This window comes from Hypanus sabinus, chromosome 26, assembly GCF_030144855.1.
Source record: "Hypanus sabinus isolate sHypSab1 chromosome 26, sHypSab1.hap1, whole genome shotgun sequence".
Classification (NCBI taxonomy): Eukaryota; Metazoa; Chordata; class Chondrichthyes; order Myliobatiformes; family Dasyatidae; genus Hypanus; species Hypanus sabinus.
Window position 1 is genome coordinate 38,266,000 of NC_082731.1, and position 11,557 is coordinate 38,277,556.

The window sequence follows — 11,557 nt, forward strand, 5'->3', positions numbered from 1 at the left end:
CTGCTAACCTTGACTCATAAGACTTGTTTTTCGATCTGGGCAACATCCTCTCCGTAGCTTCCTCTCCATAATCCTCTCCATTATTCCTATAATGAGGTGACCAGAATTGAACATAGTACTCTAAGTGCGGTCTCACCAGAAATTTATAGAGTTGCAACATGACCTCTCTACTCTTGGACTCAATCCCGTAGGCCTTCATAACTATCCTATCAACCTGTGCAGCGACTTTAAGGGATGTATGGATTCGAAATCTAAGGTCCCTCTGTTCATCCACTCTCTTAAACAACCATTAACCCTGTACTCAGCCTTCTGAATTGTCCTTCCAAAATGCATCACCTCACATTTATCTGGATTGAACTCCATCTGCCATTTTTCTGCCCAATTCTGCAGCCTGTCTATATCCTCTTGTAACCTTCGACAACCTGCAGCTCCATCCACAACTCCTCCAATCTTCGTGTCATCCACAAACTTACTCACCCATCCTTCCACCTCTTCATCCATTTAATTTATAAAAATAACAAAGAGCAGGGGTCCCAGGGCAGATCCTTGCGGCACTCCACTAGTCACTGACTTCCAGGCAGAATGCTTTCCTTCCACTACTACCCTCTGCTTTCTTCCTGTAAGCCAATTTTTCATCCAAACAGCCAAGGTTCCACTGATCCCATGCCTCATAGACTGCATCTACCGCCCTACCCTCATCAATTTCTTTTGTTACCTCTTCAAAAAACTCGTGAGGCACAACCTTCCCTTCACAAAGCCATGTTGACTATCCTTGAGTAGACTGTACTTCTCCAAATGCTTGTAGATCATATCCTTAAGAATTCTTTCCAATAGTTTGCAGACCTCCTACGTAAGACTCACTGGTCTATAGTTCCCAGGATTCTCTCTATTACCTTTTTTAAACGAAGGAACTACATTTGCCATGTCCTAGTTCACCAGTCAATGAAGGTGAATGAGCAAGTGCAACAGGCAGTGAAGAGGGCAAATGGAATGTTGGCCTTTGTTACAAGGGGAATTGAGTACAAGAGCAAGGATGTCCTTTTGCATTTGTACAGGGCCCTGGTGAGACCACACCTGGAATATTGTGTACAGTTTTGGTCTCCAGGCTGAAGGAAGGACATTCTGGCAATTGAGGAAGTGCAGCGTAGATTCACTAGGTTGATTCCTGGGATGGCAGGGCTGTCTTACGCAGAGAGTTTGGGCTTGTACACGCTGGAATTGAGGAGATTGAGAGGGGATCTGATTGAAACGTTTAAGATAATTAAAGGATTTGATAGGATTGAGGCAGGAAATATGTTCCAGATGTTGGGAGAGTCCAGTACCAGAGGGCATGGATTGAGAATAAGAGGTCAGTTATTTAAAACAGAGTTGAGGAAAAACTTCTTCTCCCAGAGAGTTGTGGAGGTGTGGAATGCACTGCCTCGGAAGACGGTGGAGGCCAATTCTCTGGATGCTTTCAAGAAGGAGCTAGATAGATATCTGATGGATAGGGGAATCAAGGGATATGGGGACAAGGCAGGGACTGGGTATTGATAGTGAATGATCAGCCATGATCTCAGAATGGCGGTGCAGACTCGAGGGGCCGAATGGTCTACTTCTGCACCTATTGTCTATTGACACCTTCCCTGCAGCCAAAGAGGATTCAAAAATCATAGCTACTGCTCCAGCGATCTCTTCTCACAGCAACCAGGGGTATATCACATCCGGCCCTGGGGACTTAACAATCTTTATGTTTTTAAGAAGATCCAACACTCCTTCTTCCTTAATCTCCACATTGTCCAACACATAGGCCTGCTCTGTTTCAACCTTACCCTGACCAAGGTCCTTTTCACTTGTGAATACTAAAGCAAAGTATTCATTTAGAACCTCCCCAACCTCCAGGCATATGTTGCCACTTTATCCTTTAGCGGCCCCACCTTCATTCTTGACATGCTTCTATTCTTCACATACGCATAGAATGCCTTGGGGTTCTCCTTAATCCTACACGCCAAGGCCTTCTCATGCCCCCTTTGAGCTCTCCTAAGTCCTTTCTTTAGCTCCTTCCTGGCTACCCTATATTTCTCATGAACCCCTCCTACTTCCTGCTTCTTATATCTAACATATGCTTCCTTCTTCCTCTTGACGAGTTACTTCACATGTTTAATCAGCCATGATTCCCTTTTCCTACCATTTTTTCCTTGTCTCAGTGCACAAACCTATCCTGAACCCAGCCCAAGTGGTCCCTAAACTTCCTCCAGATTACTTTGTGCTTTCACCCTTGAACATCTGTTTCCAAGTTACTCTCGCTAGTTCCTGCCTCACCCCTTCATAGTTAGCCCTTCCCCAGTTAAGCACTTTCTCATTTTGACTGCTTTTATCATTTTCCATAGCTATGCTGAAGCTAAGGGAGTTGTGGTCACTCTCACCAAAATGCTCCCCCACCAAGAGGTCTGTCACCTGACCAGGTTCATTACCCAGAACTAGATCCAGTATGGCCTCTCCTCTCATCGGCCGGTCCACGTACTGTGTCGGGAATCCTTCTTGAACACATCTGACAAATTCAGCCCCATCTATCCACCTTGCACTCAGGAGGTGCCAGTCAATATGAGGGAAGTTGAAATCACCCACCGGGGGTAGGGTTCCTCTTGTCCTTACCTACCACCCCACCAGCCTCCATGTCCAGCATATAATTCCTCACAACTTTTGTCAGCACCAACAGATACCCACCACCAAGTGCACCTTTCCCTTCTCCGCCAACTTTCCGCAGGGTTCGTTCCCTGCGCGACTCCCTAGTCCACTCACCCCTCTCCACTGATCTCCCTCCTGGCACTTCTCCTTGCAAGTGGAACAAGTGCCACACCTGCCCCTACATTTTGTGTGTGTGTGGCCTTGGATTCCCGGCACCTGCAGATTTTCCCCTGTTTGTGACCGATCAATCGGAACCAGGCAACAAGTATGTCCGGTCTTAATTTTTAACAGTCCCTTTACCCAATAACAGGGCTTCTGGGATCTTCCACAAAACAAACATGTGTCTGCAACCAGAGCCCGGACAAATCCGGCGTGGTGCCGTGTGCAGCCAAAACACGGGATGGGGAAAGCGCATTCTGTGTGTGCAGTCAAAGTTTACCGAGTTCTTTTCTCTGTCCTTCAGCCTCCCAATGTTGCCACTCTGTCATTCGTTGCCTCACCTCTCTTCCTCATCATTTGCTCCGACCCCCACCACTGCCCACAGTCCCAAACCCTGACCTCTGCCGTCCCAAACCCTGACCTCTGCCCGCAGTCCCAAACCCTGACCTCTGCCCGCAGTCCCAAACCCTGACCTCTGCCCGCAGTCCCAAACCCTGACCTCTGCCCGCAGTCCCAAACCCTGACCTCTGCCCGCAGTCCCAAACCCTGACCTCTGCCCACAGTCCCAAACCCTGACCTCTGCCCACAGTCCCAAACCCTGACCACTGCCCGCATTCCCAAACCCTGACCTCTGCCCGCAGTCCCAAACACTGACCACTGCCCGCAGTCCCAAACCCTGACCTCTGCCCACAGTCCCAAACCCTGACCACTGCCCACAGTCCCAAACCCTGACCTCTGCCCACAGTCCCAAACCCTGACTTCTGCCCACAGTCCCAAACCCTGACAACTGCCCTGACCCAAACCCTGACCTCTGCCCACAGTCCCAAACCCTGACCTCTGCCCACAGTCCCAAACCCTGACCACTGCCCACAGTCCCAAACCCTGACCACTGCCCACAGTCCCAAACCCTGACCACTGCCCACAGTCCCAAACCCTGACCTCTGCCCACAGTCCCAAACCCTGACCACTGCCACAGTCCCAAACCCTGACCTCTGCCCACAGTCCCAAACCCTGACCACTGCCCACAGTCCCAAACCCTGACCACTGCCCACATTCCCAAACCCTGACCACTGCCCACATTCCCAAACCCTGATCACTGCCCACAGTCCCAAAACCTGACCTCTGCCCGCAGTCCCAAACCCTGACCTCTGCCCGCAGTCCCAAACCCTGACCTCTGCCCACAGTCCCAAACCCTGACCACTGCCCACAGTCCCAAACCCTGACCTCTGCCCACAGTCCCAAACCCTGACCACTGCCCACAGTCCCAAACCCTGACCACTGCCCGCATTCCCAAACCCTGACCACTGCCCACATTCCCAAACCCTGATCACTGCCCACAGTCCCAAAACCTGACCTCTGCCCGCAGTCCCAAACCCTGACCTCTGCCCGCAGTCCCAAACCCTGACCTCTGCCCACAGTCCCAAACCCTGACCACTGCCCACAGTCCCAAACCCTGACCACTGCCCACAGTCCCAAACCCTGACATCTGCCCACAGTCCCAAACCCTCCCTGCCCATAGTCCCAAACCCTGACCTCTGCCCACAGTCCCAAACCCTGACCTCTGCCCACAGTCCCAAACCCTGACCACTGCCCACAGTCCCAAACCCTGACCTCTGCCCACAGTCCCAAACCCTGACCACTGCCCACAGTCCCAAACCCTGACCACTGCCCACAGTCCCAAACCCTGACCACTGCCCACAGTCCCAAACCCTCTCTGCCCACAGTCCCAAACCCTCTCTGCCCACAGTCCCAAACCCTGACCTCTGCCCACAGTCCCAAACCCTGACCACTGCCCACAGTCCCAAACCCTGACCTCTGCCCACAGTCCCAAACCCTGACCACTGCCCACAGTCCCAAACCCTGACCACTGCCCGCATTCCCAAACCCTGACCACTGCCCACATTCCCAAACCCTGATCACTGCCCACAGTCCCAAAACCTGACCTCTGCCCGCAGTCCCAAACCCTGACCTCTGCCCGCAGTCCCAAACCCTGACCTCTGCCCACAGTCCCAAACCCTGACCTCTGCCCGCAGTCCCAAACCCTGACCTCTGCCCGCAGTCCCAAACCCTGACCTCTGCCCGCAGTCCCAAACCCTGACCTCTGCCCACAGTCCAAAACCCTGACCTCTGCCCGCAGTCCCAAACCCTGACCTCTGCCCGCAGTCCCAAACCCTGACCTCTGCCCGCAGCCCCAAACCCTGACCTCTGCCGACCCGACTCAGGTTTCTCATCCTGCTCCATTGAACACCCAGCTAATGGTCCCCCACTCTCCTCTCTCAGTTCAGGGGGCAGTGGTGCATTCTAACAACCCGGCTGTGTGAGACACAGCTCTTTGGAAGCAGTGAGAATGACCCTCAACATTGAAATGAGTCTGGAATAAGGAGATTAACAAGCAACGCCATTCTTCCTCAGTGCAGGGATTTAAGGGACAAAGAACCCGGGAGACATAACTGCAGTGAGCTCGTTCTTCTTCGGTCTGCAGAGAGTCACGCAGGGAATTCCAGGGAAACCTCCTCACACACAGCACAGTGACCATTTGGAACCCGTCACCACAGGGAGAGTGAGAGGTGAACAGCAGGGATGGGGTTAAAAGGGCTGTCACGGAACAGAAACACGGTCAGGACCAGCTGGGCTGAATTGACTCCCCACTGTTCACTGTGTATGCCGTAGATTCACTGAGCACCCGAGACAGAGTTTAAAATAGAATTTAATTATTAGTCACAGATGCAGAATATGGAACTCCAGTCCCATTACAGGTGAACATCTTCAGAGGAAACTCCTCCCATTCCCAGTGACCAGGGTGGAGCATTGGGTGCTGAGCAGCAGCGATAATGGCAGAGTTCGACACCCAAATGTCCCATTTCAACTTCCTTCTGGATTCAGCAACTGTGATGGTGAAATATCCAACATGCAGCTTGTTTAAACTTCTTCCCCAGTGTGAACTCGGTGGTGTTCACTCACCTCCGAGGTTGGGAGAGTGAGTGACTCATTTCCCAGACACTGAAGAGTTGAACGACCCCTCAACCCTGTGAACTTTCTGGTGCCTTATCAGGTTGGACGACAGAGTGAATCCCTTCCCACATTCAGCGCAGACGTACGGCCTCTCCCCGGTGTGAACTCGCTGGTGTACCTTCAGTTGAAATGACGTGGTGAATCCCTTCCCACAGTCTAAGCAGGTGAACGGTCTCTCCCCAGTGTGAACTAACTGGTGTGCCAGTAGGTCAGACGACCGAGTGAATCCCTTCCCACACTCAGAGCAGGTGAATGGCCTCTCCCCCGAATGAGCTCGCTGATGTGTCTGTAGGTTGGATGATGTGATGAACCCCTTCCCACACACTGAGCAGGTGAAGGGTCTCTCCCCAGTGTGAACTGACTGGTGTTTCTGCAGGTCAGATGACCGAATGAAACTCTTCCCACATTCCGAGCAGGTGAACGGCCTCTCACCCACGTGAACTCGCTGATGTGTCTGTAGATTGGACGACTGAGTAAATCCCTTCCCACATTCAGAGCAGGTGAACGGCCTCTCCCCGGTGTGAACTTGCTGATGTACCTTCAGTTGAGACGACCGAGGAAATCCCTTCCCACAGTCTGAGCAGATGAATGGCATCTGCCCGGTGTGAACTGACTGGTGTGCCAGCAGGTCATTTGACCTAGTAAATCCCTTCCCACAGTCTGAGCATGTATACGCCCTGTCGCCAGTGTGAACTCGCTGATGAGTCTGTAGGTTGGATGATGTGGTGAATCCCTTCCCACATTCCGAGCAGGTGAACGGCCTCTCCCCAGTGTGAACTCGCTGGTGTACCTTCAGTTGAGACGACTCAGTGAATCCCTTCCCACAGTCTGAGCAGGTGAACGGCCTCTCCCCAGTGTGACGTGACTGGTGTTTCTGTAGGTTGGACGACTGAGTGAACCCCTTCCCACATTCAGCGCAGATGTACGGCCTCTCCCCGGTGTGAACGCGCCGGTGCCTTTGCAGGTAAGAGAGGTGAGGAAATGCCTTCCCACAGTCTGAGCAGGTGAACGGCATCTCCGCAGTGTGAACGGACCGCTGTTTCTGTACGTGGTATGTCGGAGTAAATCGCTCCTCAGCAACTCGGCAGGTCAGTGGCCTCTCCCTGGCGTGACTGTAGGTGGAATGACTGAGCAAATCACTTGCCGCCTGAAGAGGAGGTGAGCAGCCTCTCCCCCATGCAAACTCACTGATATACCTTTAGTTAAGATAACTGAGCGGATCCCTTCCAACAATCTGAGCAGATCTACAGTCTCTCTCTCTCATGTGTCAGCACATCAGATGACTGAGGAAAGTCGAACGGTCTCTCTCATTTGTAAGTTCGCTGCTGTGCCTGCCGTGTGGTGAGTGAGTGAATCCCCTTCCACACAAGGAGCAGGTGGACTGCCTCACTGGTGTGAATTCTCTCGCATCTCCTCAGCTTGACCGACAGAGTGAAGCGCTTCCCGCAGTCAGGTCTCCCTGTGGTGTGAACTTGCTGACGTGTCTTTAGCCTGGATGACTGAGTAATATCCCCTCCCGCACACGGAGGTGAGTGGCCTCTCCCCCAATGTGAACTGACCGGTGTGTTTGTAGGTGGGATGACTGCGTGAACCCCTTCCCACATTCAGAGCAGATATACAGCCTCTCCCTTGTGTATCAAAAGATCAGATGACTGAGTGGAACTAATCCCATATGCAGAACAGTTGAACCGTCTCTCTGCCTTGTAAATTCCCAGTGTGTCTGATGGTCGACTCAGCAAGTGAATCCCTTCCCACACTGAAAGTGGGGGAATGAAATCTCCCCGCTGTCAATTCTCTGGTGATTCCTCAAGTCAGATGGTGAATTCCTCAGTTGAAGAACTGATCTCTGGTGAACCAGTGCTGGTGTGTTCTCAGCACCCCGGTTCCAGTGGAGTTAAAACCGAAAACTTCACTTCAGTTCAGACAAGAAGCACATTTCCAGTTGGGGTGAGATTCATCTTCATCTTCAAGGATTGACAGCACAAATATTGGTGTTGCAAACGAACTATCTGGCCACTCCTTAAATATCTGTACAGACACGGCAGAACCGTTGTGTTGTTGTGTTTGACATTCCCGTACAGAAGTGATTTGCTGTTTCTAACCTATAAAAAGATTTACAAAAGACATCAATGGGTGAAGGACAGCATTTAAGATGAATTAATTTTGGTCCATATGGTGAGCTCTGACATCAGGCTGTTACAGTGAAGTCCAACACAAGTTGGAGAAATAGCGCGATTTTTAACTGGACACGGATCAGATATCTGGAAGGATTTTCTGACCTTTTTTCTGTCTGTATCAGAATGGACTTTTTCTAACTGTCATCAATTTGTGACATGACTCAGTTTGTCTCTCTTGATTAGTATTATTTCAAGTTCTGGTCAAGATCCACAGCACTACTAAAAGCACAAGATATAATATGGTTGATCCTGGAGCCTTTCCAATTACTCTGACCATTCTCTCAGCGATTATCTCAGAACTATGTTCTTGTTCCAAGTTCCCAATCCTTGGATTTAGTCAAGTCACTTTCTTTGTCATTTCCACCAGAACTGCTGGAACAGGACATGGTAAAAACAAGATAACGTTTTTCAGGACCATGGTGCTACATGAAACAGTAAAAAAATTACACTGAAATACCTACAACACAGAAAAAAACTACACTAGACTACATCCCTACCCAGGACTGCATAAAGTGCACAAAACAGCGCAGGCATTACAATGAATAATAAACAAGATAATAGGCACAGTGGAGGGCAGTAAGTCGGTGTCAGTTCAGACTCTGGGTATTGAGGAGTCTGATGGCTTGGGGGAAGAAACTGTTACATAGTCTGGTCGTGAGAGCCCGAATGCTTCGAAGCCTTTTCCCAGATGACAGGAAAAGTTAGAGGAGAGTTAGACAGCAGGAACTCGGCAGTGGGGAGATGCATCCGCCCCGGGCCCTCCACCTTCAAACAAACCCTACAGGCAGGCGGCCAAAGCTCTGGAATTGTCACCCATGGCTGCTTTTGTACCCAGAAGACCCCACGAACCAGATACCCACCTGCTCGGCACGGTCCGGGCGATACGCATGCGTCGCAGAAATGACGGCGGGGCCGTCACTGATCAGCAGACAGCTCCCCGGGTCCGGATCGCGGGGCGGATAAAGAGGGGAAGGATCGGGACTGCCCCGTGGTGCGGAGCCACGGTGTGTCCTGAGCTCGCAGGAGCTGCCCCCAGTTGGGATGCGCGACCCGCTCCTCCCTGCCGCCGACGCACCGGCGGCTTTTGTCCACTGAGCGCATGCGCGGTATTCGGGACCCGCGGCGACCCAGGCGCATGCGCAGTATTCGGGACTCCCTGCGTCCTCGGCGCCTGCGCATTCGATTCCTGAGGATCAAATTCTGAGAATGTGAATGCTGAAGCGCGGAGATTTCAACGAAAATACCGGTCCCGTCCGCCACATGCCTCAAATTCGGTCTTTATATGTAGGACCCAGCAGCCACCTTAACGGAGCAAGCTCCCCCCAAATAATCTGCTCGGTATCACCTGTCACTCCGACTCGAAGTCCAATCCACTTCAAAATGCAGAAATAAAACACGAGATTCTTCAAATTCTGGAAACAGTAAGCAACGCTGGCAAAGTATTGGAGGAACTCGGCAGGTCAGGCAGCATCTATGAGCAGTCGAGTCTTCAGGCCGAATCCCTTCACTCGGACGAATAAGGAACGGGAACCAGCTGGACTGAGTTGCCTCTCCGGCTATACATTGGGCGCGTAGCTGACACAGAATGGGAAAAAAGAACTGACTTATTTGCCACTGATCCACGATAGCAAACACTGGGACAATTAAAGGCTAACGTCGGCAGAACAAACCTCCCCAGTGCTCAGAGACCGGGATTCAGTCCCGGGTGCGATGAGCAGCTTCTATAGCTGCAGAATCTGGCGCCCAGGACCGGTCGGGAACTTGCAACTGGATGATTCAGAATTCCACGCAGAGTTTATTCGAACCGCCCCCCCCCCACCCCCGTTGTGAAGTGGCTGGTGTTTCAGCAGGTGGGACGGATCAGTGTCCGTCCCTCTCTCCAATGTGAACTCTTGTTTCAGCAGCTCTCACGACCGAATTAATCTCTTCGCACACAGCGAGCGATTGAACGGCCTCCCCGCAGTGTGAGCTCACTGACGTGAATGCATTTGGGATGTCTGATCGAATTCCCTCCCGTAGTCAGAACAGGCGAACGGCCGCTCTCCGGGGTGAACCTTCCGATGTCCCCTCACGTCGGAATGAATCCCTTCCCGCGTTCCGAACCGTTGAATGGTTTCTGTGCGGCCTGAACTCGCTGCTCTTTCCCACACACGGAACAAGTTATCAGCCTCCCCCCGGAGTGAATTCATCGGTGTTTCTGCGGATCAGATGCTTAGCCACGCACAGAGCAGGTGAAAGGCCACTCCCTTGTGTGAACACGCGGCTGTATCTGCGGGTGCGACGGCCGAGTGAATCCCTTCCAAAAATGCGAGCCAGTGAATGCCATTTCACCATGTTCAAGTCTGTGGCCACCGATCAGGTCAGCTCACGGACGTAGTAAATCCCTCCACTATAAAGGTGGTCTCTATTGTGGAAATATAACCATATAACAATTACAGCACGGAAACAGGCCATCTCGGCCCTCCTCGTCCGTACCGAACGCTCACTCTCACCTAGTCCCACTGACCCGCACTCAGCCCATAACCCTCCACTCCTTTCCTGTCCATATACCTATCCAACTTTTTTAAATGACAACATCGAACCACTTCTACTGGAAGCTCGTTCCACACAGCTACCACTCTCTGAGTAAAGAAGTGTTACCCCTTAACTCTCAACTCATGTCCTCTTGTTTGAATCTCCCCTACTCTCAATGGAAAAAGCCTATCCCCGTCATATGCTGATGTCTTCGCAGAGCCCTTGGGAAGTTAAAACTGAAACTTCATCTCAGACACAAAGCAGATGGGCATTTCCATCTGGGAGCTGATGACTCTCTTTCCCAGGATTGGCAACAAATACGTTGTTACTACGTTTGTACAAAGGTAAGCTGCTAACTCATTCAAGACTTATCTCCCGGTGTGTGCAGCCCCGCCCTGAACACATGCTCGCGTTCTGACTGGTCGGCGCGCTTCCGCATTCAAGCACGTCAGCTGCCTCTACAAGGATCCACATATATGGGCGATATTCTCTAGACCCAATAAAAACATTCTCCCGATTTAATGATACAGCGAACTGTGGCACATATAGTGATGATGGAAAGCTGCTTGTTGCAGGCTGCGAGGATGGGATTGTTCGTCTTTTTGATGTTGATGGGCATGCAGCACAGTGGACATACAAAAGCGGTTCAAGTCACTGCGTTCTTATCCGACAAAAAACGTTTAATGTCAGGATCAGATGATTACTCTGAACGTCTCTGGGACATTCCAACTGCAGTGGAACTTCACACCTTTGCAGAACATACTGATTATGTACGATGTGGTTGCACTAACAATTTGAATACAGATCTCTTTGTTACAGGTTCATATTGTTGAAACACCCCGTAACTGGGTCACTCACCAGCAAAGATAGAGAGGTCCGTTGAAGTCCGATGGTACTATTTTTAACAGTATTTATTGACAAAAATACACAAAAATAATATCAATGCAAACACACAGATAATATACGTCGTCAACACTGAATCTAAAAGCGCGGGTATAATAAGAATCAATAAGAAATAGCTCAATCGT

General features: G+C 51.1%; 1 protein-coding gene across 1 annotated transcript in view; it reads right to left on the reverse strand.

Annotated features, from left to right (window-relative positions):
- LOC132381746 (zinc finger protein 546-like) overlaps positions 1-9,131 on the reverse strand; it is a 59,489-nt gene extending 50,358 nt beyond the window's left edge. Inside the window, exon 1 of the mRNA XM_059951318.1 lies at positions 8,876-9,131. The gene's annotated coding sequence lies outside the window, so the exon portion shown is untranslated. The remainder of the gene's footprint in view (positions 1-8,875) is intronic.
- Positions 9,132-11,557: the final 2,426 nt, after the last annotated feature.